The following is a 25827-nucleotide window of genomic DNA, read 5'->3' as shown; positions in this document are numbered from 1 at the left end:
ACTGATATAAAAATGATGCAAAAAAAAAAAAACAACACAGAAGTGTTTCTATATACTACAACAAAGTTTCTGGAAAAGGAATAAATTAATCCCATTTACAGTAATATACTTAAGAATAAATTTAAAGAGGTGAAGGATATCTAAACTGAAAACTACAAGACACTGAAAAAAGAAATTGAAGATACAAATAAGCAGAACGGTAGTCTGTGTTCACAGCCTGGAAGAATTGATATTGTAAAATGTCAGTACTACCAAAGCCATCTATAGATTGAATGCAATCTCTATCAAAATTCCAGTGGCATTTTTTTGAATTTATTTTTTATTTATTTTCAGCATAATAGTATTCATTATTTTTGCACCACACCAAGTGCTCCATGCAATCTGTGCCCTCCAGTACCCACCAACTGGTACCCCAACCTCCCATCCCCCACCCCTCCAAAACCCTCAGATTGTTTTCAGAGTCCATAGTCTCTCATGGTTCACCTCCCCTTCCAATTTACCCCAACTCCCTTCTCCTCTCTAACTCCCCATGTCCTCCATGCTATTTGTTATGCTCCACAAATAAGTGAAACCATATGATAATTGACTTTCTCTGCTTGACTTATTTCACTCAGCATAATCTCCTCTAGTCCCGTCCATGTTAATACAAAAATTGGGTATTCGTCCTTTCTGATGGAGGCATAATACTGCATAGTGTATATGGACCACATCTTCCTTATCCATTCGTCCGTTGAAGGGCATCTTGGTTCTTTCCATAGTTTGGCGACTGTGGCCATTGCTGCTATAAACATTGGGGTACAGATGGCCCTTCTTTTCACTACATCTCTATCTTTGGGGTAAATACCCAGTAGTGCAATTGTAGGGTCATAGGGAAGCTTTATTTTTAATTTCTTGAAGAATCTCCACACTGTTCTCCAAAGAGGCTGCACCAACTTTCATTCCCACCAACAGTGTAAGAGGGTTCCCCTTTCTCCACATCCCCTCCAACACATGTTGTTTCCTGTCTTGCTAATTTTGGCCATTCTAACTGGTGTAAGGTGGTATCTCAATGTGGTTTTAATTTGAATCTCCCTGATGGCTAGTGATGATGAACATCTTTTCATGTGTCTGTTAGCCATTTGCATGTCTTCATTGGAGAAGTGTCTGTTCATATCTTCTACAACAATAAAACTGGGGGCATCACTCTACCAGTGGCATTTTTTTACAGAAGAAAGAACACCCCTAAAATTTATATGGAAATACAAAATACCCCAACAAGCCAAAGAAATCTTCAGAAGGAACAAAGCAGGAGGTATCACACTCCCTAACTTCAAGCTGTACTACAAAGCTATACTCATCAAAACAGGAGAGTTATGACACAAAAGTAGACAAACAGACCACCAGAATTGAACTGAGAGACCAGAGATAAACCCAAGCATATATGGCTAACCAATATTTGACCAGGGAGCCAAGGATACTCAGTGGAAAAAAGACAGTCTCTTCAATAAATGTTGCTCGATAATTGGATATTCAAAAGTAAAAGAATGAAACTGAGCCCATACATTAGAAGGTGGAAGAGGAACAGTAAAGGACCTTCCAAACTGAGAAGGAACTTTGAGACCAAAAAACAAAGTAAGCCACTCCATACCGTTTGCACACTTTTTTCAGGGTAGCTTACTGACTCGCAGATGGATGACCTGGGCACTACGCAAGTATTCTCCAGAAAGTGCGGACATTGATCCACAGCTTTTATAGAGTGAGGGCCATTATGGTGAGGTCAAAGGGTAGTTATCTAAAGTGGTGCCAGAGAAAAGCTCAAGACAGGCCTTCCTGCCATATGTTAACCTCCAAGGGGTCTGGAACACACAGCCCTAAGGGGATCATGCTGCAGACACGAACAAGGAGGGCCAATGACGGAGTCAGTATTGTCATCACTGCTATTCCCTATCTTTCACCCCCACAGAATTAACTTGAAATAGGTTAAAGACCTAGATGTAATACCTAAAACCATAAAACTCTTAGAAGGAAATATAAGGAACAAAGTCCTGACATGGGTCTTACTAATGATTTCTTGGATATGACACCTAAAATACAAGTAACAAAATCAAAAATAAGCAAGTGGGACCAAATCAAACTAAGAAGCTTTTGCACAACAAAGAACCCATCAACAAAGTAAAAAGACAACCCTATGGAATGGGAAAAAGTACTTCCAAACTACATATTTGATAAAGTCTTAATATCCAAAACATACAAAGAACTTCTACAACTCCAGGGCAAAAAACAAATAATCCAGTCAAAAAATGGGCAAAGGACCTCAACAGATATGTCTCCAAAGAAGATATATGAAAGGTCAATGTGTACATGAAAATATAGATGTTCAACTGGTCATTAGGAAAATCAGCCATTAAAACTACAATGAGCTGGGGAACCTGGGTGGCTCAGTGGGTTAAAGCCTCTGCCTTCGGCTCAGGTCATGATACCAGGGTCCTGGGATTGAGCCTCGCATTGGGCTCTCTGCTTGGGAGCCTGCTTCCTCCTCTCTCTCTCTCTTCCTGCCTCTCTGCCCACTTGTGATCTCTGTCTGTCAAATAAATAAATAAAATCTTAAAAAAAAAAACCCACAATGAACTATCACTTCATGTCAGTTAGAATAGCCATCCATCATCCAAAAGACAAGAGATCACAAATGTTGGTGAGGATGTCGAGAAAAGGGAACGCTTGTACACTGTTGGTAGGAATGTAAATTGGTGCAGCCACTAAGGAAAATAGTATGGAGGATCCTCAAAAAATTAAAAATAGAACTTCCATGTGTTCTAGCAATTCCACTTCTGAGTATTTATATGAAGGAAATCAAAACCCTAACTTGAAAAGATATTCGCACACCTATGTTCATAGTATTATTCACAATAACCAGACACAGAAAAAACCTAAATGTCCATAAATAGATGAATGGATAAAGAAGTTTTGGTGCATATAGATATGCAATGAAGCATTATTGAGTCATTTAAAAAAAAAAGTAAATCCTGCTATTTGGAACAACATGGATGGACCTTGAAAGTTTTTACACAAAGTAAAATAAGTCAGAGTCAGAAAGACAAGATTTTATTTACATGTGAATCTTAAAAAAAAAAAAAAAAAACAAACAGGCAAACGTATAGAAAAAGAGCTCAGACCTGTGGTTACCAGAAGCAGGGATTGGGGGAGGGGGAATTGGAGGACAGTGGTCAAAAAGTACTAACTTCCTGTTGTAAGATAAATAAGGTACACCATACTGACTAGCTAACACCGTTGTATGACATACAGGAAAGTAGTTAAAAGTAAATTCTAATAGTTCTCATCACAAGGAGAAATTTTTTTCCTTTTTTTAATTTTTTTTACTATATTTATATAGGATGGATGTTTACTGAAGCAACTTGAGTAATCATTTTGTAATATATGTAAATCAAACTGTTATGCTGTCAGAGAATACAGTCAATAATACTGTAATAAGATATGATGACGGACGGTAACTAGACATCATGGTGATCATTTCATCATGTATATAAGTATTAAATTATTATGTGGTACACCTGAAACTAATACTTTATACATCATCCATATTTCATTAAAAAAACAAAAACCACCATGCTCTATACCTTGAACTTATACAGTGATGTTGCCATTTATTTTTCAGGAAAAAAAAAACTGGAAAAAATATTTTTTAAGAATAGGGTGACTTCTCTTAGAGGCTCTTACCATGATATTTGGCAGAATTCTTGCAGATTGTGTTTAGTCTGCATGTCAAGTCTGTAAAGTAACATCACCTATACTTTTACAAAGAAACCATCATACAGAAGATCTAACCACCTACATTCCACAGCTAGCACGTTATTCAGGCAGAATCTGAACTCAGGTCTTCAGACCCCAGGCTCAGGGCCCTTTGAATTTTAGCAGTGTTGTCTCTTATAATAATCTTTGACTTTCAGCTTCTCCTAAACAACATGCTTGATTTTTCTGCAAACAGTCAATCTCATTACATTCTTATAGGATGAAAGAGAGTATGTAAATTGTTTACCAAATCTGGACAATTCAGAGGGGGCTTATGTGACTCAGAGTAAATTGATACCTTGTACTCAAAGGGCCATGGGAGACCACTGATGAGCTGTTAACTGGGTAATTTTGAAGAATCTGATCAGGAAGGACTAGATCTCCTAGAAAGAGACATTGGAGAGCCAAACACAGCTTATTTGGGAATTGAGTATCCTTGCCAAGACTTCATTCAGAAATAACCTCTTGGTCATCATCCTAAATGGGCAGGCTCTTGTATCCTATCAGCCTGCCAACCACCCTGATACAAGTACCAGAATTTTGCATCTGCTGACAATCCTGGGTTAACGTTTGCAAAACATCTAACGCAAGAGTGAGAGTGAGAGAGAGAGCCAAGACACATCTATTTATCCTTTCTGAAGAATCGTTAAAGTCATCCCTAAATACCCTCAAATTGAAACATTTGTTGACACAACTCACGTTGACAATTTCATTTACGTGCTTAGCTTTCTCTGGCTGGAATCATAATACGTATGCAAAGAGACACCTAGTGGCCCAACGTGTAAGTACACTATTTTAGCTAGAGACCAAACGCTGAAACATTATTGGACTCCCTATGTTAGCATTCTTTTGATTTGGATAGGGCATTTTTTTTTAACTACTAGAGTTCTAAATGGGGAAATTTAAATTTTACAAAAGAATATTTTGTGTTTTTTTCTAAAGGAAGTGTTTGCTCCTCTATTTGTTTTTTAATTAGACGATCTTACTGCATAAAGTCCTGAAAAGTCACCCAAAAATTAGTAGACTGTAATTGGCCAGAGACTTCAGTTCACCTTTTCCTGAACACATGTGTGATTATTTTTCTGTTTCCATTCCTTTCTAGACTTTGTGTGTGAGATTTTCCATTTGTCTTTGGGTTGCTTTATTCTTGCTTTTAATTCAGTAAAGCCAAAGACTTTTTTTCCCAGCCAGCTTCCTGTGGTCCGCCTGGCTTCCTGTGGCCCGCCCAGCCTTGTTACCTCACACTGCCTTTGTCACTCACACCTCACCTACACAGCTTTATACGCACCTCCTCACAGTCCATTCCCATGTGCACCTGTCCCACTTCCACCACCCTAGATATCATCATCTAGCCTCAAAAGTCTGCCATCACATAAAACAAGGAATCTTCTATTTTTTCTTTACCCCATAATACAGAAATTTGATTATGCCTGAGTTTAGATTAGAAATTTCTTTTTTTTTTAAGGTTTTATTTATTAATTCGAGATAGAGGGAAAGAAAGTACAAGTATGGAGGAGGGGCAGAAGGAGAGGGAGAAGCAGACTCCCCACTGAGCAAGGAGTCCAATGTAGGACTCCATCCCAGGACCCTGAGATCTTGACCTGAGCCAAAGTTAGACACTTAACCAACTGAGCCACCCAAATCCCCTACGGTATTCTATTTCTTGACTCCCGTAGTCTAGAATTTATGCTTTATGATAAATCACTGAGATATTCAAATTTGTCTGTACATTCTTCTATATTTATATTTTAACATAATGTATTTTATATTGCAAAATAAAAGTTATTTTAAAAACAAAGATCTAACAACGTGTATCTAAAAGAAAAACTGGGGCACCTGGGTGGCTCAGTCGTTAAGCGTCTGCCTTTGGCTCAGGTCATGATCCCAGGGTCCTAGAATCAAGTCCCGGATCCTATCTTATAGGGCTGCCTGCTCAGCAGGAAGCCTGCTTCTCCCTCTCCCACTCCCCCTGCTTGTGTTCCCTCTCTCACTGTGTCTCTCTCCGTCAAATAATAAATATAATCTTAAAAAAAAAAGAAAAAAAACTGAAAACAAAAGGATATGGAAGGTTAAAAATAAAAAGATGGATACAGATATCCAGGCAAACCTAAAGGAAATGCAAGCTGTGCTGAGAATTTTAATATATGAAAATATAAAATTTATACATATATATGTATATTTACTGTGCATTGTTAAACATACATTTAATAGAGAAAGATGTTATAAGTCAATGAAAAAATCAAAGCCAGAAAAACCTTCACAAATATATATATATATATATATATAGCCTCAAATCAAGCAACCACAATTCATAAAACTGGAAAAGGAAGTAAATAAATTGGCAATTACAGTTGAGGATTATAGCACCCATCTCTCAGAAAACAATGCAGACTATAAGTAAATGGAAATGCAGATGATACAAATTAGTAAATTTCAGATACACAGAACTCTGTAATTAATACACACATTTCCAACATACATGATATATTATCAAAAATTGACAAAGTACTATATTACAACAGAAGTCTTGATAAATTGCACAGAATTGATTTAACACAGATTATGTTCTTTGACTATAATGCTTTAATTATGGAAATTAATAGCAAAAAAATAGACATTTAAAATGTCTATGTCTGGAAACAAAAATCTCGGACTACTAAAAAAAATTGAATCCAGAAGGAAATCAAATGGAAAATATTTGGAATTTATCATCATTGAAAACACTACACATCAAAATCTTAGGGGACACAACTAAAACATTTTTTGGAGGGAAATATAGACCTTAAATACATTTATTAGAATATAAGAGGAAATGAAAGCAAGTAAGCTAAGAGCTCAACACATGAAACTGGAAAAATAGCAAACTAGCAAACCGAGGAAGAAGTAGGAAAAATAAAGGCAGAAATAAATGAAATAGGAAAATAAGGGGAAGATTAATAAAGCATAAAACTAGTTCAAAATTAATAAAATAGAACTCCAGCAAGACTGACGAAGGGGGGGGCGCCTGGGTGGCTCAGTGGGTTAAGCCACTGCCTTCGGCTCAGGTCATGATCTCAGGGTCCTGGGATCGAGTCCCGCATCGGGCTCTCTGCTCAGCAGGGAGCCTGTTTCCTCCTCTCTCTCTCTGCCTGCCTCTCTGCCTACTTGTGATCTCTCTCTGTCAAATAAATAAATAAAATCTTTAAAAAAAAAAAAAAAGACTGACGAAGGGGGAAGGAGTGCTAGATACAAATAAAAACTTCTGAGTGACGGCTCTGTGCCTGCCAATTATTCATCCTGAAATTAACTTCAAAAATTTCATTTGGATGCAGGCAAATAGTTAAGAAGAAATCTAATATAGAAAGATTGTCTGATCACCCATTTTGCAATCTGCTCTCCTGAAAGAAGTAAAATATTCTTTGCCCAAATCTAGCTTATTCTTTCATATATTGGTCACTGGGAGTAAAAATCTAATTGCAATTGGAAACAAATGGTGTAGAAAAGAAGAAAAAAGAAATTATTTTCCCCATAAGTTTTTTGCAGGCAGAATTACCTAATATTTCAAGATTATTGTAACATATAAGGACAATTCTATGCACTCAAAATTCAAAATCAAACAAGTTAGAAAATTACTGTCCTGTTTCAGAATCTTCTCCTTTATTCCACCTACTCATTTTATCCCCTTTTAGCAGAGACCCCATTTCTCAATGTTCATCAGAAGGATCTTTTGGGGGGCATTTATTAATTTTTGTCCGATCAGCTCCTTTTTCTTCTCCCCACACCCCACTGAACTGGCCCTACATCCCCAAAACAGGAGCAAGCGTATGGCTTAGGTTTGTCAACCATTCACTCATTTATCAAATATTTATTGACTAACCATGCAGTAGGCACAGTCTTAGAGCCTGAAGAACATAACCCTGAACAGATAAAATCTCCTTGTCCTCGTGGGGCTTACATTTCATGGGAGTAGACAATTAACAAGATAAATAAGTAAAATAAGTGGTATATGAGATGGACATAAATGAAGAAAAATAAAATAGGGATGAGTATTACAGAGGGCTCTCATTTTAAACGCGTGGAAGGGAACAGTCTCACTAAATAGGAGACATTTGAGTAAAGACCAAGAAGAGGTAAACAAGCAATCAGTAGAAATCCAAGAGTGAGTTGTCAGGGTCAGAGAGCAGCCAAGGCAGAGCCCTGAACTGGGATTGAAAGTGTGTCTGGCATGTGTAAGGCACAGCAAGGAGGCCAGCATGGCAGAGGCTGACTGTGCAATGGGGGGAGAGAGGTAGGAAATGAGGTCAGAGAGATTACATGAGGCCAGCTCACGCGGATCGTGGGTGGTCTTTTGAGCTATTGCTGAAGACTTCAGCTTTTCTTGACGTGAAGCAGGCAAGCTTTATAGAGTTTGATCTGACACACATGTTAACAGCTCTGGCTCCAGCACTGAGAAGAGACTGATGGAAGCAAAGACATAAACCCAGAGGCCAGTTAAGAGGTTACTGCAGTAAGCGGGAGAAGATACGAGAATGCCCTGGACCACGGTGAGGGGAGTAGAGGTGGTAAGAAGTAAATGGACCAAAGTACTTAACACCTTGACCACAATGGCCAATTAAGCCAAGAGTAAATGAACTAAGGCTAGCCAGGAAATTCTCCCTAAAGCATTGGGGAAGAGTCTTGGTATTTTTTCTGGGACTTGAGCCATGAGCACAGGACAAGCCTCAAGTTAGCAGTAGCCATCTTGGTGAGTCGGTGGGGAGAACAGAGAACAAAACCAAAAAAGTGGGAAGAGAGCCTTGGGAGAGAGGAGAAAAAAGAAATCTTCCTGTGCCACAAAATGTTGAACTAGACATATTTAAGAAGATAAAGAGCTGAATATGACTTGTGGAATTTCAGAATGTCAAAGGCATACAAAGAATCCTTAAAGTTTAGGGAAGCCTGGGTGGTTGAGTTGATTGTCTGCTTCAGCTCAGGTCATGATCCCAGGGTCCAGCATCAGGTTCCTTGCTGAGCAGGGAGCCTGCTTCTCCCTCTGCCTACCGCTCCCCCTGCCTACCACTCTCCCTACTTACACTCTCTCTCTGACAAATAAATATCTTTTTAAAAATTCCTAAAAGTTCACAGACAGGATAAAATAGTATTATATATAAAGAAACACAAATAAGAATAACATCAGATCTCTTATAGGCAACGTGGAATGTTAGAGAGTATTGGAGCAATGTTCCAAAGTTCTGAATCAAAATAAATGGGTACATAAAATTCCCCATCCAAGCACACAATCAGTCATGAGGCCAAAATAAAGACACTCACAGACACGTTTATTCTCCATGTACCCAATATGAAAACAGTGCTTGATAAAACATTTCAATAAATAGAAAAAGAAATTTAAGGAGAAAAACATGAGATATAAGAAAGTCAAAGTAGGGGCGCCTGGATGGCTCAGTGGGTTAAGCTGCTGCCTTCGGCTCAGGTCATGATCTCAGGGTCCTGGGATCGAGCCCCACATCGGGCTCTCTGCTCTGCGGGGAGCCTGCTTCCTCCTCTCTGCCTGCCTCTCTGCCTACTTGTGATCTCTGTCTGTCAAATAAATAAATAAAATCTTTAAAAAAAAAAAAAATAAAGAAAGTCAAAGTAAATCATTAGATTAAGATTCAGGAAAAAATGGCCATAAAATGGAAAAAATATATAAAATAAATTAAGGACAATCTATCATTGGGTGTTACATGCAAATAATAAATCATGAACGCTACATTAAAAACTAATGATGTACTAACATAACATAATAATAAATAAATAAATAAAAATAAAATTGATCTAAAGTATGGTTTCTTATTTCCAGTACAATATCCTTGCACTGATTTTTCAGTCAATCTTACTGCATCTGGAATTCCATTTAATTTTAAGTTACAGTCTTATAGAAAAAAAGAAATGATAAAATATGACTAATAATACAAATGAAGCCTATAGATACATTGACATATGAGGACCATTTTTTCTGTAGACATTTTTCCCATGGTTGATTATACCTATGCCTTCACTGACTCCTTTTCAATAATCCTTGTTTTATTTATTCCTACCTAAAATTAGCACATAAAAAAGTGAAATAAATTTAAGAACATGAAAATCTCTTACCTATATATTAAAACACAAGGAATTATGAATGTGACTGATTTAGGTAAGAAAATTGTTTTGCAGAGATGCCTAATCCAAGCCTTTCCAGCGAAGTTTATCAAAGAGGAAATTATTCGTCCTCTCTCCTCCTTCATGCCCCAGGAAGACCACCCGCCCCGGGTTGTTGGGAGAGGCCGTGTCACTAGTTCTGGCCCCTGGCTCTGGGTGGAGGAGACGTGTGCCACGTACTCTTCTGGAGAAGAGTACGAGTGCTCCATATTCTCTCTTCCCAGTCACGGCAAACTCAGAAGCCACCTGTTGCCATGGTAGCTCCACAAGGAAGATGAGCTGCCATCAGCCTGCACCTCTGAGAGACCTTGTGGAGAAGGGGGGCTTCCCTTTTTCATGTGAGCAGCAGGGAGCATACAGCGTGACCAAGAGATAAAAGCTCCTTATGTGAAGCCACTGCGGTTTCAGGGTTCATTTGCTACCACAGCATAACCTAGCCTATCCCCTGCTCAGAGCTCCCTGTGCCTCATGTATCATTTGCAAAAGTCTTTGCTAAATTTCCTTAAGTTATGTTGAAATTTTTCCTGTATAAACTGACATACCCAAGGTCATTAGAGCCTTTTGAACACTTTATTTGGAAAGTGATTTTATTAGGAAAAACATTTATATTTCTTTTTTTAAAATTTTTTATTTCTTTTCAGCATAACAGTATTCATTGTTTTGCACCACACAGTGCTCCATGCAATCTGTGCCCTCTCCAATACCCACCACCTGGTTCCCCAACCTCCCACCCCCGCCCCTTCAAGACCCTGAGATTGTTTTTATATTTCTAGGGAGTATAACAAAACTAAGGAAAAATGAATTGTCTGACAACCAGAATACTTTTGCTCCCTGACTGAGTTAATCTTCCTCCTTTGCTCACTGTCCATAAACAATAAATGCAGATTTTCTGAGAAATTGACCCCCTAATTTGTGGAAATAACCTCAAAAGACTTTGAGATTTTCAGTTCATAACCTCTCAGTTTTGGAATTCGATTATTTCCCTTAGAAAGTTGTATCTATATTTTTGAACCAAAATTTAAGGAAACACAAATATTATTTAACCAGAAAAAATAACACCACAAATGTTAACCTGTTCTCTTGATATTTGAAAAGCTTGCAGATTCTGTTTCAAACCTAAATATAAGGTGGGTTTTTTTTTTTTTTTCAGTATTTTTTCTCTTTGTAACCCAGTTGTTCCCATTCCTGTTCACACTGGTGTATTTTGTGCAAAAAAAAAAAAAAAAAAATTACGAGCCTTCAGAAAAAAACATATGTGGTCATCTTTTCCTTAACTGCTAGCACACAGGATTTTAACTTAGAGTTTATTTTAAACTAAGCCAAGAAATCCTTGGAGTCCAAGTTGTTTTTCCATTAGAGGTATGAAACTTGGCCCCACATGTTTCTGTTCTGGAAAAAGTCCATTGACGCTCTGAATCACCTGGTAACATAAATTAACATGAGGTAGGTCTTAAAACATAACCCTCATAGGCACAGCAGGAAAAAATGAATTGGAAAAACATAACCTTGTGTTCTAATTTTATTCACTTAAAACTTCACAATATTCATTGCCCAGTAGGAATATGTCAAAATGATTAGACAAGCATTTTGTACTTAAAAACTCTGTGAAGTGTTGGTGGGAATGTAAAATGGTACAACTGTTGTGGAAAAAATTTAAAATAGAATTTACATATGACCCATCAATTCCACGTCTAGGTATTTACCCACAAGTACTGAAAACAGGGTCTCAACAAAGCATTTATACGTCTATGTTCAGAGCAACATTATTCATGAGAGCCAAAATGCGGAAGCAACACAAGCGTCTAGCAACAGATAAATGGTTAAGCAAAATGTGGTATATACACATACAATCGAATATTATTCAACCTTTTAAAAGAAGGAAATTCTGACCTGTGCTACAGCATGAATGCGCCTTGAGGGCATTATGCTAAGTGAAATAAGCCAGTCACAAAAAGAAAAATACTATAAATTCCACTTATAGGAAGTACTTCCTAGTACTTCAAACTATGAAGACAAAAGGTATAGTGGTGGTTACCGGGGGCTGAGGGGAGGGGAGAATAGAGAGAGATTGTTTAACGGGTGTAAAGTTTTAGCTCCACAAAATAAAAAGAGTTATGGGGATGTTTGCACAGTAACGTGAATGTATTTAATGTCACTGAACGTGAATGTACTTAATATTTCATAAAAATGGCTTACATGGTAAATTTTATGATATGGGTATTTTACCACAATTTTAAAAAGTGAAGAAAAATTCTGTGAAGATCTCAAAATAATCATGGGACCAGAAATGTAGGCACCCGTAAATAAGAACTAAATACAGACTGGCTGCTCTCATTACACACACTTAGGCCAGGAATCACGCCTTTAATGTATCAGAGTGACTCCAAAGCAAACAAAGCTCCTTACTAATAGCTTAATGACGACAATGGTAAAGATGAAAATTATTAATATACTTCTGCATTAAGTTGAAAGGTGTTTTATTATCTTAATAGCTGGTTTAAGACTTTCTCTTAGGTAAACATCTAACTTTGTTAGAAAAATACTATAATAAGCCCCTTTGTTGTGAAATCTGAGATCCAGAAATGTTTGAATATATGCAGAAAGGCATGTGTGAGGCCATGAGAGGAAGATGAAAAATCAACCCCAGAAAATGGAAGGATAGAAGTGTCACCCTCAATGTTGGGGTAAGTAGAAAGCTGTGAAGAGTCTGAGCTTTGTCTTCATGTTGGTTTCAAGGTGAACCAAGACAGCACCAAAATACTTGAAGAGATCAGTTCGAATACTCATAGAAATCATTGCCAGATGCACTCTACTCTTAAAGGTCATAAATTTGGGTGAGAAACGTCTGAGAATCTCTAAAAGCCACAGATGCTCTCGCTGATAACAATGTCATTCATCTTTATCTCTCATAACTAACATTGATTGAGTGCCCAAATATACACTAAGCATTGTTCTAAGAGCTGTGGTCATCCTAACTCATTAAATTAAATCCTTGCATCAGCTCTATGAGGTACTAGTACTAACTCTACTCACCAAGTGAGGAAAGTGAGCCACCTAAATGTTAGATGACATGACCAAGGTCACATAGCTAGTAAGTGTCAGAGACAAGATCAAACCCAGACCATCTGAGTTCAGAGACTGTCATTTTCACCACTATGCTGTCTCTGATTTTTTTCAGTGCAAGAATTTCTATAATGCTTAACAAAACTCAGATTTTCTAATTTGGTCATTAGCTGTGTCATCTTCCATAAAAATTGTCAAGTTTTATATTACAAGAGACCATAGAGTCATCTTACCTAGTCTTTCCACTAATGCAGGGTTCCCTCATAACATACAATTTTCTTTAAAAAATAAAAAATAAAAATTAAAAAAAAAATTACACAACTTTTTCTGACAACAAACCAGGCTCTTTCTAGATACCTTTGATAACAAGGAGGCCCCTAATCTGAGGATCAGAAGTGTTTTACTAGAAAAAGTACTTGACAACTTTTAGAGATGGCAAAATCCACCATTTTTTGTTCATATTTTTCAGTAACCAGTTTGCAAACCATCAACAAAAAGTGTAAATATGAAAAGTTATCAATTAAAATTCCTCAATGAAACATCAAATGTTACGGTGAATAAAGGGTTCTTTACCATAGAAGACAATGTGAGAGTATTATTGACTGGGTCACACAATCTGTCTCATGAATAAATGCATATCTTAAGTACACCCATGTTGAAACAATAGGACTTCACGTGTTTGAAGACATCTAAACAGCAAATGTATGGACTAAAACTATTTTTTTTTTGGTCAGAGTTTGGACAACCACAACAATGGGTTTTAACAACTTTGAAAGGAAAAAGAGAGGGGAATCCTCACCAGAAAGAATGGTGGTAGCAAATGGGTCATAGGTAGCAATGTTTCAAAGACATTGCAATACAACTGGGAGTGGTAGAAAGTGCATATCAGAGGCAATAATGATTGTTATTATTATGGTTTGGCTCATAGAAAAATAATGGCACTTAATATACTAATATTTTCTGAAAATTTACCAGATTTTCAGTTATATCCAGAGTCACACACTGAAAAAAATGTGTCCTTGATAGATAGCTGTGAAAAAAATGCTTCCCTTAGGGCACCTGGGAGGCTCGGTCAGTTAAGTGCCCAATTTTTTATTTTACCTCAGGTCAGGATTTAGGCTCTTGAGATCAAGCCCTACATCAGACTATGTACTGGGCATGGAACCTGCTTAAGATTCTCTCTCTCCCTCTCCTCTGTCCCTCTACTTCTGCTCAGGCTCTCGCTTTCTCTCTTTCTCTTGCTCTCTCTGTCTCTCTAAAAAAATAAAATAAAATAAGAAATGCTTCCCTTGCATTCCCTAACAAGTTTAGAATTGTATTTTGTCTTAAAAAAGAGTTAAACCAAACAAAAGATAGATATCCCAGTCAGGAACTAAGACATATAATGATTCTTTTAAAGTTATTTTATAAGTATAAAATCAAAGGAATAATGAGAAGAATTACACACATATTCAAAGAACTCCAGTCTTGCCTAGATCATTAGTGATGAACTTTAAAGGCAAGAACATCTTAAGATTGCTTTACTTTCATATTATAATAATTAAATATAAATATTTTATTTGAATCAGTAGTAAATTTAGATCAGTAAATACCTCATTTCTAGAGTACTCAACCTGCATCTGGGCATCGAAACACATACTTGCTTACAAATAAATCCTTCACATAACTATACTTCGATGGTACTTTGATAGTTATGGTATATACCTGACCCCCAAGGGGGTCAAGAAGGATCATTCTATATATAAATTGTTTTACTAAACAACCCTTCCACTGAAAAGTAATTACCACCAAGAATCCATTTTCAAGGGATATACAGAGGAATAAACATAGTTTGTTATTTATTAATACTATTAGCTTCCCTCTGCATTAACCCCAGCCTACGGATAAATATACCTCGTCTACTACAGTTTGTTTCACAGATTAGAATAACAAAGTGGACTACAGGTCCTTCAGGTCATAAATATCACTAAAAGAAAGAATTAGTTTTAAAGAATTTTCAATTACATACCAAAAAGCTATGAGTGTCCTCGTTCCAGTTCTGCTGCCTCTGATCTATACAAGAAAAAGACAAGAAAGGGGTCATAAGGTTTCTGCCTGGACCCAACTATCTAGAAGGAAGTCAGAATCTTACCACATCACCCCCCAAGAAGAGGCAACAAAATAGTAACTTGCTCATCATAAAAACTACCCAATGATTCTCTTGGAAAATGAGAAAGTTCTATTTCACAGGAAAGAAGACCTAGGTATAAACTAGCAGGAAATCATTAAGCTGAGATCCCCTGGAATTGAATGTTTTCTAAAAGATAGTGTGAAAATAATGTTCAAATCCCTTTGAACACTACTCAAGATATATTTTTACTTTACTTTTAAATATCTTGAAAGATGTTCACATGGATTTAGAACTTCCATCTGTTTTCCTGGAATTCTGTCAATGGGAAAATGTTTCATATTAGTAATAATCATCCCACTCATTGCTTAAGCCATAAGTTTAAAAAATACAAATTTTTTAAGACTTCATTTTTTTAAAGATTTTATTTATTTATTTGACAGACAGAGATCACAAGTAGGCAGAGAGGCAGGCAGAGAGAGAGAGAGGAGAAAGCAGGCTCCCCACTGAGCAGAGAGCCCAATGCGGGGCTCCATCCCAGGACCATGGGATCATGACCTGAGCCGAAGGCAGAGGTTTTAACCCACTGAGCCAACCAGGTGCCCCGGGACTTCATTTTTTAAGAGAAGTTTTAGGTTTATAGAAAACTGAGAGGAGGGTACAGAGATTCTTCTATACCCCCTCCCCCAACATGTGCATAGCCTCCCCCATTATCAACATCACTCACCAGAATTGTATATTTTTTACCAAGGATGAATTTACACTGAAACAACATAACTAGATAAAGTCCACAATATACCTTACAGTTCACTGTTGGTGTTATAAATCCTATGTTTATAGAAAAAAAAAGTGCAGTGACATATATCTATCATTATATCATGTGATATAATATCATAGTATATTGATTGCTTTGAACATCCTCAGTGCTCTGCATATTCATTTCTCCCACCCCAAGCAACCACTGAACTTTTTATTATCTCCATAGTTTTGCCTTTTCCAAAATGTCATATAGCTGGAATCATACAGTATGTATGGGTTTCTTTCACTTAGTACTATGCATTAAAATTTCTTTTATGTTTTGTCATAGCTTGATAACATATTTCTTTTTAACACTAAATATTTCATTGTCTGGATGTATCAATGTCTTTATCCATTCACCTACTGAAGGACATCTGGTTGCTTTCAAGTTTTACCAATGATGAATAATCTGCTGTAAACATCCATGTGCAGATTTTTGTATGGATGTAAGTTTTCAACCACTTCGGGTAAATACCAAGAAGCATGACTCCTGAGCTAGCTATATGGTAAAACTAAGTTTAGTTTGGTTTGTTTGTTTGTTTTTTAAGATTTTATTTATTTATTTGACAGACAGAGATCACATTAAGCAGAGAGGCAGGCAGAGAGAGAGAGAAGGAAGCAGGCTCCCTGCGGAGCAGAGAGCCCGATGTGGGGCTCCATCCCAGGACCCTGGGAACATGACCCGAGCCAAAGGCAGAGGCTTTAACCACTGAGCCACCCCGGCGCCGCTAAGTTAATTTTTTAAGAAACCACTGTTTTCTTCCAAAATGGTTATTCCATTTTGCATTTCCCATTAGCAGTGTATGAGAATTCCTGTTCCTCTACATCCTCACTGGCATTTGGTGTTGTCAGTATTTCAGATTTTGGTCATTCTAATAGGTCTTTAAGTGGTTGTCACAATTCTGTTTTAATTTAATTTCCTTGATGACATATGGAGCATTTTTCCATGCTTATTCCATATGCTTATTTGCCACCTGTAAATCTTTGATGAAGTGTCTCTCAAGGTATTTAGTTCATCTTTAATAATGTTGTTATCTTCTTATTGTTTAATTTTAGGAGTTCATTATATATTTTGGATAACAGTCCTTTATCACATGTGTTTTTTGCAAGTACTTTCTCCCAGTCTGTAACCTGTCTTCTAATTGCTTTATATTGTCTTTTGTAGAGAAGTTTTTAATTTTAATGAAATCAACATATTAATGTTTTCTTTCATGGATCATGTTTTCTGATGCTATATCTAAAACAATATCACCATACTCAAGTTCATCTAGACTTTCACCTACACTATTTTCTAGCTCTGTGTTTTATACATAGGTCTATGATACCTTTTTAAACATAATTTTCTCCATCACTTCCTTAAGTAGAGATCATCATTTTTGTGTGTATGGCCTGTGTCTAGTTTCACTTTTTGGCCTGTAGATGTCCAGTTATTCCAGCACCATTTGTTGAAGAGACTATCTTTGCTCCATTGTATTGCCTTTGCTCCCTTGTCAAAGATCGATTGACAACATTTATGAGGGTCTATTTATGGGCTCTCTCTTCTGCATTGACCTACTTGTTTATCTTTTTACCAATACGATACTGTCTTGATTACTGAAACTGTATAGTAAGTCTTGAAATTGGGTAGTGTCTGTCCTCCAACTTTGTTTTTCTCCTTCAATATTGTTTGGCTATTCTGGGTCTTTTCCCTCTCCATATAAACTTTAAAGTCTGTTTTTCAATGTCCAAAATATAAATTGCTGACATATTAATTGGGATTGAACTGCATCTATGGGTCAATTTTGGAAGAATTGACATCTTGACAATATTAAGTCTTCCTATCGATGAACATGGAATATCTCTCTAGTTATTTAGTTCTTCTTTGATTTTACTCATCAGAATTTTGTAGTTTTCCTCATATAGATCTTGTATATATTTTTGTTATATTTATACCTAAGTATTTCACTTCTGGGAGACTAAGGTAAATGATAATTGGTGTTTTTTTATTTCAAATTCCCCTTGCTCATTGTTGGATATAGGAAAGCAATTGACTTTTGTATATTTACCCTTTGTCCTACAACCTTGCTATAATCAGTTATTAGTTCCAGGAGGTTTTGTTGTTTTGCGGGGGTTTTTTTGGTCAGTATTACAGACTTTCTATGTAGATGATCAAGGCACTTGAAAACAAAGAACGTTTTGTCTTCCTCTCAATCATTATCTTTTAATTTCTTTTCTTGCTTTATTGCATTAGCTAGAACTTCTAGCATGATGTTGAAAAGGAGTAATGAGAAGAAACTTCCTTGTCTTGTACCTGATCTTAACACCATTAAGTATGGTGTTAGCTGCAGGCTTTTCGTAGATAGTCTTTATTAATAGCCTGTCAGTATAACTATAAATAGATAGTTCCCTTTTCTTTACCAAGAGTTCTTAACATGAATTGGTGTTTGATTTTTGTCAATTTTTTTCTGTATTTATTGATATAATCATGTGGTTATTCTTTTTATATCTGTTGATGTGATGAATTGCATTAGCCTTGCATAACTAAGATAAATCTCATTTGGTTATGGTACCTAATTCTTTTTTTACTTTTCTGGATTAGATTTACTAATTTTTATAGAGTACTTTCACACCTATGTTCATGAGAGATATTGGTCTGTAGTTTTCTTATGTCTTTGTCTGGTATTGGCCTAAAGCTAATGACCTCAGATTCAGTTAAGACATACTAGCTCTGTTTCTTTCCTCTGTAATGTTTGTAGAGAATTGGTGTAATTTCTTCCTCAAATATTTGGTAGACTTTGCCAGTGAACCCATCTGGAACAGGTGTTTTCTCTTTTGAAAGTTTATTTATTAACTTCAATTTCTTTAATAGTTATAGGTCTATTCAAATTATCTATTTCTTCTCATGTGGGTTTTGGCAGATTGTGTCTTTCAAGGAATTGGTCCATTTCATCTAGATTGTTAAATTTGTGGGCACAGAGCTATTCACAGTATTTTTTTTTATTATTCTTTCAATTTCCATGGAAGCTGTAGTGATGTCACCTCTTTCATTTCTGATATTAGTAACTTGTATTTTCTCTCTTTTTTTCTAAGTTAACCTGGCTAGACATTTACTGATTTTATTGGTCTTTTTAAAGAGCCAGCTTTTGGTTTCACTGATTTTCTCTACTGATTGCTTATTTTCCATTTCATTGATTTTTGCTCTAATTCTTATTTCTTTTCTTCTTCTTATTTTGGATTTAATTTGTTCTTCTTTTTCTAAGTTCCCAAGATGGAAACTTAGATTATTGGTTTTAGATTTTTCTTTTTTTCTAATATATGCATTCAGTTCTATAAGTTTCCTTCAATCACTGTTTTTGCTGCAAATTTCTTCTTTTTTAAGCCTATATATTTATATCTCACAGTAAAATGAGATGGCAGAAAAACATGATCTATAAATGACAGATACATTTTAAGAAGATCTGTTTTTTAATGACTCATCTGTTTTGAATATTTGGGGATTTTTTAACTTTTAAAATTTTCCTCCAAATTTTCATTTTGAAAGTTTTTATAACTATAGGAAAGTGCTGTGGGAATATTTAAAAATGAACACCTGGATAGCCTTTGCTATATTCCTAAATTATTACCATTCTGCCACATTTGCTTTATCTGTCTATACATATAAATATTTTACAAAACCACTTGAAAATTAGTTTTAAAGATGTTTCACCCCTAAAAACTTTAGTATGGACATCATCTCACACATGCCAGAATGGCTAAAATCAACAACACAAGAAATAACAGGTGTTGGAAAGGATATGGAGAAAGAGGAACCCTCTTGCAATGTTGGTGGGAATGCAAACTGGTGCCGCCATTCTGGCAAAAAGTATGGGATTTCCCCAAAAAGTTAAAAATAGAATTACCCCCAAGATCCAGCAATCACACCACTAAGAATTTATCTAAAGAATATAAAAGCACTTATTCAAAGGGATACATATACTCCAATGGTTAAAGCGGCATTATCTACCATAGCCAAATTATGGAAATAGCCCAAGTGCCCATAGACTGATGAATGGATAATGAAGAGATATTACTCAGCCATAAAAAAAATGAAACCTTACCATTTGTGAAGATGGATGGAGCCAGAGTATAATGCTAAGCAAAATAGGTCAGAGAAAAACAAATGCCATATGATTTCACACATATGTGGAATTTAATAAAGCAAATGAATTGGGGGGGGGCAAGTAAAAGAGAGAGAGAGAGAAAAGCAAACCAAGAAACAGACTCTTGATTACAGAGAACAACCTGATGTTTACTAGATGGGAGAAGGGTGAGGGGATGGGATAAATAGATGATTGGGATTAAGAAGGGCACTTGTGAGAAGCACCAGGTGTTGTATGGAAGTGTTGAATCACTGTATTGTATACCTGAAACTAACATTACACTGTGTGTTAACTAACTGGGATTTAAATAAAAACTTAAAAAAAAAAACTTCAGTATGTACCAAAATATCCCACCATAATTACATAATAATAAACATACTTAGGAAATTTGAAGTGATATAATTCTCTAATGTGTAGTTCAGATTTTCCTAGTTTTCTTAAGAATGTCCTTTTCAGCCTGAGTACTTATTATATTTTATTTTAAATCCAGGACTCACTCAAGGTCACCACTGCATATATTGTCACATGCGTATAGTTCCTTCTGTCTTGGACGACTGACATTTTTGTAGAGTCTACTTGGTTTTTGCATAATGTCTCTCAAATTGAATTTATCTAATTGTTCCTCACAATTAGACTCAGGTGAAAATTTTGGCAGATGCCCACATGTGATGTGGGAATGCTTTTCTTTTTTTATACACTAGAAAAAAAATAGTTCAGGCTAATATTTTCTTTCAATCAATAACTCTTTAGGAATTGCCTCCCATAAAGTAAATTTATTGTCACAGTTTGCAATTTAAAAAACACTCCGAAATTGATTAATTTACTCAATTTGCACAACCACCCCATAAGGTGGGTGTTTGTAATTATGTATTCTTGTTGAATGCAAATTTATCCGCATATATAGAACCAAGAAGACTATATCTGTGACCAAAATTTAAGCACAGAAATACCTCTGTGTAAATACTTCAGTGTAAATATCACACTGAAGGAGAAGCCCTGTGTTCTTAAGTCAAATAAACCTAGACATTTTTTTCTCTTCCACAACCTGCAACTCTCCATTGTCCAAACTTTGTGCCTTACAGTTTTTGTTGTATGTTAAATTATATGGTAATGTAAAATACTATGCTTTAGCAAAACATTTTCCAACTTTAATGATTTGAAATTACAATCATCAAAGCAGAAACAAAATAAAAGTGGATGAGTGTTAGCTGTATTGAATGCCAAGTAATTGGCTTTTGTTCATGTTTCGGTCTTTGCATTTGCTGCAACCAGTAATTCACCAGCTCTTATTTTCTCCCCTGAAGAAGATTTTTTTTGTCAATTCCTTCTACTTCCCAAAGCATGAAAACAGCCTTGTTTCATAGCATAGTCATCAGTATTTGTACAAGGACAGCTCAGCATATTAGATTTATAACTTTTTAATTTTCTTCTTACCTTTGGGCCTCACAAACCCACTATTGTTTAGTTTAGGGTAAAATCAAGAAAGTTTGGCTCTCGGTGTGCATAACTTGATTCACAAACAATAGCATAGATTCTTAAGTAGACATTCCAGCCAGAAAGAGCATTAACAGGTTTTCGAATCTGTGAGTCAAGGGTACTGATAAAAAGTCAGACAATTTTTACAGTAATACTGAAATTAAAAAAACAATACCACCCATGTCCAGGTAGTCACACTCAGATATGCTGTCTGTCATTTTGAGTTCAGAAAGATCTTGAAAAAATAGAGTGATATTTTCCACTGATAAAAACCAGTTTTGCCATACCCAGAGAGCCTCAAGCTCAGATGACAGATCAAGATCCACTTACATTTTCATCCATGCACAATTTTCTAGCACTCAGTGATTTGAACACCTCATTTCAAAGTAAAGAGTAATTTCAAATGCCTAAATCATGGGTATGATATTACTGTCCTTGTCCAGTGTTCAATGTGATAAGGGAGCAGATAGAATCCTGAAAATACCCAATGAAGGAACAAAACTCCTTTTTCAACTCTCACAGAGTTCTGCAAGCGTATCATTTTCTTTTGAACTAGCATATTATTCACTTCCTTAAAAGAAAGATCTATATTTTAATCCCAGGAAATGTATTATTCTCATTGTCTATCTGGATTCGTTTTCAGGCCAAATACAGTAAAGGAAGCTGCATTTGATACTTCTGCCTTGAGCATATAAATTGTCACAGGCCAGGGTGATGGAAAATTTTTCAGCTGTGAAGTCTTTATAGAACACGTATCGTTCATTTTTTTCCACCAGTCCTCAACAACAGACTATTATCATCAAATAACAATAAGAGAGACTGCCTGCAGTTAATTTAATCACTGTAATTTCCCAAAAAATAAAGACTGATGTCTTTTGAAAATTATTCCAATTACATCTTTGAAAATGAGTTCAAAATTGTTAAAATTACTACTTTCAATACTATATTAACCTCCACCAAGTGTTATTAGTTATTCTCACAATCTTCCTAGAGCAAAAATGACATCAGTGCCCAATTTTTTTATTTGGTAAAAATTCAACTTTGAGATGTCACAAGTGTTTTTAAGACTTTGCTCGAGTTCAGTTCACTTACGCTTTAATCTAACCCTTTTCAAAGGCATCCTGAGAAGCAATTTCTCTGCTAAAAAACAAAAACGCAGCCAAAATTCATTTAATTGGATCACATAAAATCAAATTATATAACCACTTGTAAACAAGTAGATGAGAAGTAGAAGAGATCACAGAAACAATGATGAAGATAAGGACAGCCAACATTTATTGAGCTCTGATTATTACTTGATTGGTGCAAGCCCGTGCTAAGTGCAGTACAGACTCTGACCATTTTGTTTCCTCAGCAACCCCATGAAGGGGGTTCTGTCTTTCCTACCATTTTGCAGTTGAAGACCTTGGCCGTGAAATCTGCCTCTCTAGCCGGCATCCTGTGTGCCTCCCAACCTCTGCCAACACCGCCCCCAACCCCTACACACACCTGTTTCTGACCATTACTTTAAGGAGGACACTCCACAGTGAAACCTGCCTTCTTTGACCGCAGCTCTCTCTCTTTGGAACCTACAGACACTCTAGAAGAAGGAGGGGCGACAGAGTGGTAAAAACAGGGAAGGTCTGTGCCCGGAGTAATGCCTCCTTCCACGCTGTCAGACTTCCTCATTCATCTTGGCTTTAACGAGGGTTCCCAGGGCTCTCCGTCCAGTCCAGCTCCTTTCGGGGGTCCGGACTTGAGTCAAGTGTGTATTGTCTAATCTGTAATTGCAGAGAAGGTTCCCCAGGACTCTGGGACCCCCGGCTGTGCACCTGGATTCTGCCTGAGTCCTTTCTGAAACAGCTCAGCTACTCACTCACTGCTCTCTGGCTCTTCCAGCGGGGAGGTGACCTGCTTTGACACGCAGGTGCTCGTTAGCAGTGGGTTGGCTGCAGCTTAACGTTGCAGATCGTGTTGGCAGACTCTCACCCTGATGCGGCTCAAAACACTATTATTTTGGATAATTTGAATAATTACAAATTATTCCAAATTATTGGCTATGTGAAGGAGGCAAAATGCGAGACTCTCAGACTTTTCCATGTTTTGATCCTTGATATAAGGTGAACTCTGTAGACATTTGATGAGGACGAAGGCAAGCACTGAGAAAAAGAAAAGAAAGATGAGTAACCTGAAGGAAAGGAGGTCTTGAGGCTGAGGAATTCCAAGGGTGCGTTCTTGTCGGGACCTTGACCACCAGAAAGGCCACGCACATGGAGAAGAGCGAAGGGAGCTGCTCTAGAAAGGGACTTAAGGAAGGCAAGAGAAAGTTCTAAGAACAGAATTCACTTCTGTTTTTCCACTCCCTACTCTGCTTCTCCCAGAGGCCAGAATCACATCTTTCAGTCTCATCAGCCCACTCCAAAGCTCCACGACCCTCCCCAGACACTCAAGTGACTGGAGACTCATCTGTGTCAACTTCCTCCAGGTAAGAAAATTCTCCCTCTGTACCTTTCTCTGACCAAAATGAGTATTTGACATAAAATGCTGTTTACATGGATGTTAGCATCTGTGGTTTGGGGTAAGGGCAAAGAAACATTAAAGAGAAAGAGACTGACAGGACCCACCCATCCCCCACTTTCAATGGTGGGAGGCAGGACTAGATAGCACGCAGACCCTGAATACTGGTTCCACCATGAATCTTTCTTCCCTGTTGATCTAAAGTCACTACATTTCTAGCTGTTTGGTTCTTCTTGCAACCACCTGATCACCACCGTGGGCATGTGTTTTAAACCCAAATTTGATAGACACACCTGACAATGGTGCCTACTATCGAGCGCTGGAAGGGACAAGTTATATTCAGGACCTGTGTTCATCATGTCCTTACTCCAAAGTTGGCTCTGCCAATAACCATAGCATCTATTCCACTTCTTAGAAGTAAAGCTTTTGACATAAAAAAAAAAAGTTACATTGTTATAAACTTAAAAATGCAAGAGCAAAGTTAGTAAAACAAAAATCACCCATCATCTCAAAGTCCAGAGATACCTACTCTTAATGTATATTTCCTGCTACAATTTCTTCCATTCATTTGTAAAACTTGTAATGTAATCAGGGGTATTCTATATATATATATAGCTTTGGGTCTAGAAGGCCTCTTCTTAGAGCTCTGCATGAATGTGGATTATAGCTAATATTTGAGCTGTTTGACAACTCACATTTTGATCCTTTAATCACAGCAGAGGCCCTGACATTCCACTAACTTTATCAGGCATGTATGAGATTTTAGATAGCACCCTAATGAGCTGTAATGCTCTGAAGACATTCTCTTCTTATCTCAGTTGTTGGGCAGGAGGTCCTACGGTGCCCAAAAATCTGAACGTCCACATGTACATTTTTAGTGTTTGAAAATCGGTACATAGAGCACAGAAGTGCTTTTGAGAACAAGACCAATAACAGTTTTAAGGCTCAATGATTAGGGCCAACTCAAATATTTCATTGTTGAATACTTCTATGTTCTTTTAGGGAAAGAGTTGCATGAACAGCAGAATGCAAAGATTGTTTAACTCGAATTCACTGCTAATAGGAAAACAGAAGATTTAGGATCATCTGGCTCAATTTTGGAGAACCATAAAATAATTTCCTTAAAAATATGTAAGGACATATTAGAAAAATACTTTACAACGCTATTTCATAGAAACACCGCTTTAACAGTTTCTCAAATTGTCCCCCAAATGTCTTTTTAGAATTAGTTTGTAGAAAACTTCTCCATAACAATTCAGCCTAAATCTAAGCCAGCAGCTTAACTTTTACTTCCCAAACACTTCATGAGTTATTATATAATCAATTCTAGAATCTCAAATCAAGACGACACTTTTATTTGTTTGGAATATGCCTAGCTAACTCAACTGAAAAAAACGACACAAACTCAAAAGAAAGCAAAGGAAATGAAGAGTAGAATTCCTTTAAAAAACAAAATGCTGGGGGTGCCCGAGTGACTCAGCTCCTTAAGGGACTGCCATCCACTCAGGGTTCTGGGATTGAGCCCTGCCTCCTGCTCCCTGTTCAGCAGGGGGGTCTGCTTCTCCCTCTCCCTCTGCCCCTCATCTTTCTCTCTCTCTCTCTCTTAAATAAATAATTAAAAAGTGAAATACTGTTCAGGGTCTCTTGTTCTTTCCGTGGAGCATGAGCGCTGCTATTTAGATGGCCAGAATCAGCCTTTCCCTTTCTCTCCATCCTCTCTCTCTCTCTCTCTCTCTCACATACACACACACACACACTCACGTGATATCACAGGAAGAAAGGACACTGTATTTCTATCTGCTGGGGAATCTCTGAGAAAAACAC

The 25827-nt window shown here is 36.9% G+C and overlaps 1 protein-coding gene across 3 annotated transcripts in view; it reads right to left on the bottom strand.

Annotated features, from left to right (window-relative positions):
- IPCEF1 (interaction protein for cytohesin exchange factors 1) overlaps nucleotides 1-25827 on the bottom strand; it is a 178299-nt gene that overhangs the window by 108943 nt on the left and 43529 nt on the right. For 2 of the 3 annotated variants that reach the window (XM_044243560.1, XM_044243598.1), the window contains exon 2: nucleotides 15017-15060. The gene's annotated coding sequence lies outside the window, so the exon portion shown is untranslated. Of the gene's footprint in view, nucleotides 1-15016; nucleotides 15061-15372; nucleotides 15434-25827 lie in introns of all 3 variants that reach the window. The other variant, XM_044243551.1, reaches the window with a different exon arrangement.

This window comes from Neovison vison, chromosome 1, assembly GCF_020171115.1.
Source record: "Neovison vison isolate M4711 chromosome 1, ASM_NN_V1, whole genome shotgun sequence".
Classification (NCBI taxonomy): domain Eukaryota; kingdom Metazoa; phylum Chordata; class Mammalia; order Carnivora; family Mustelidae; genus Neogale; species Neogale vison.
This window is presented reverse-complemented; position numbering and strand designations above follow the sequence as displayed.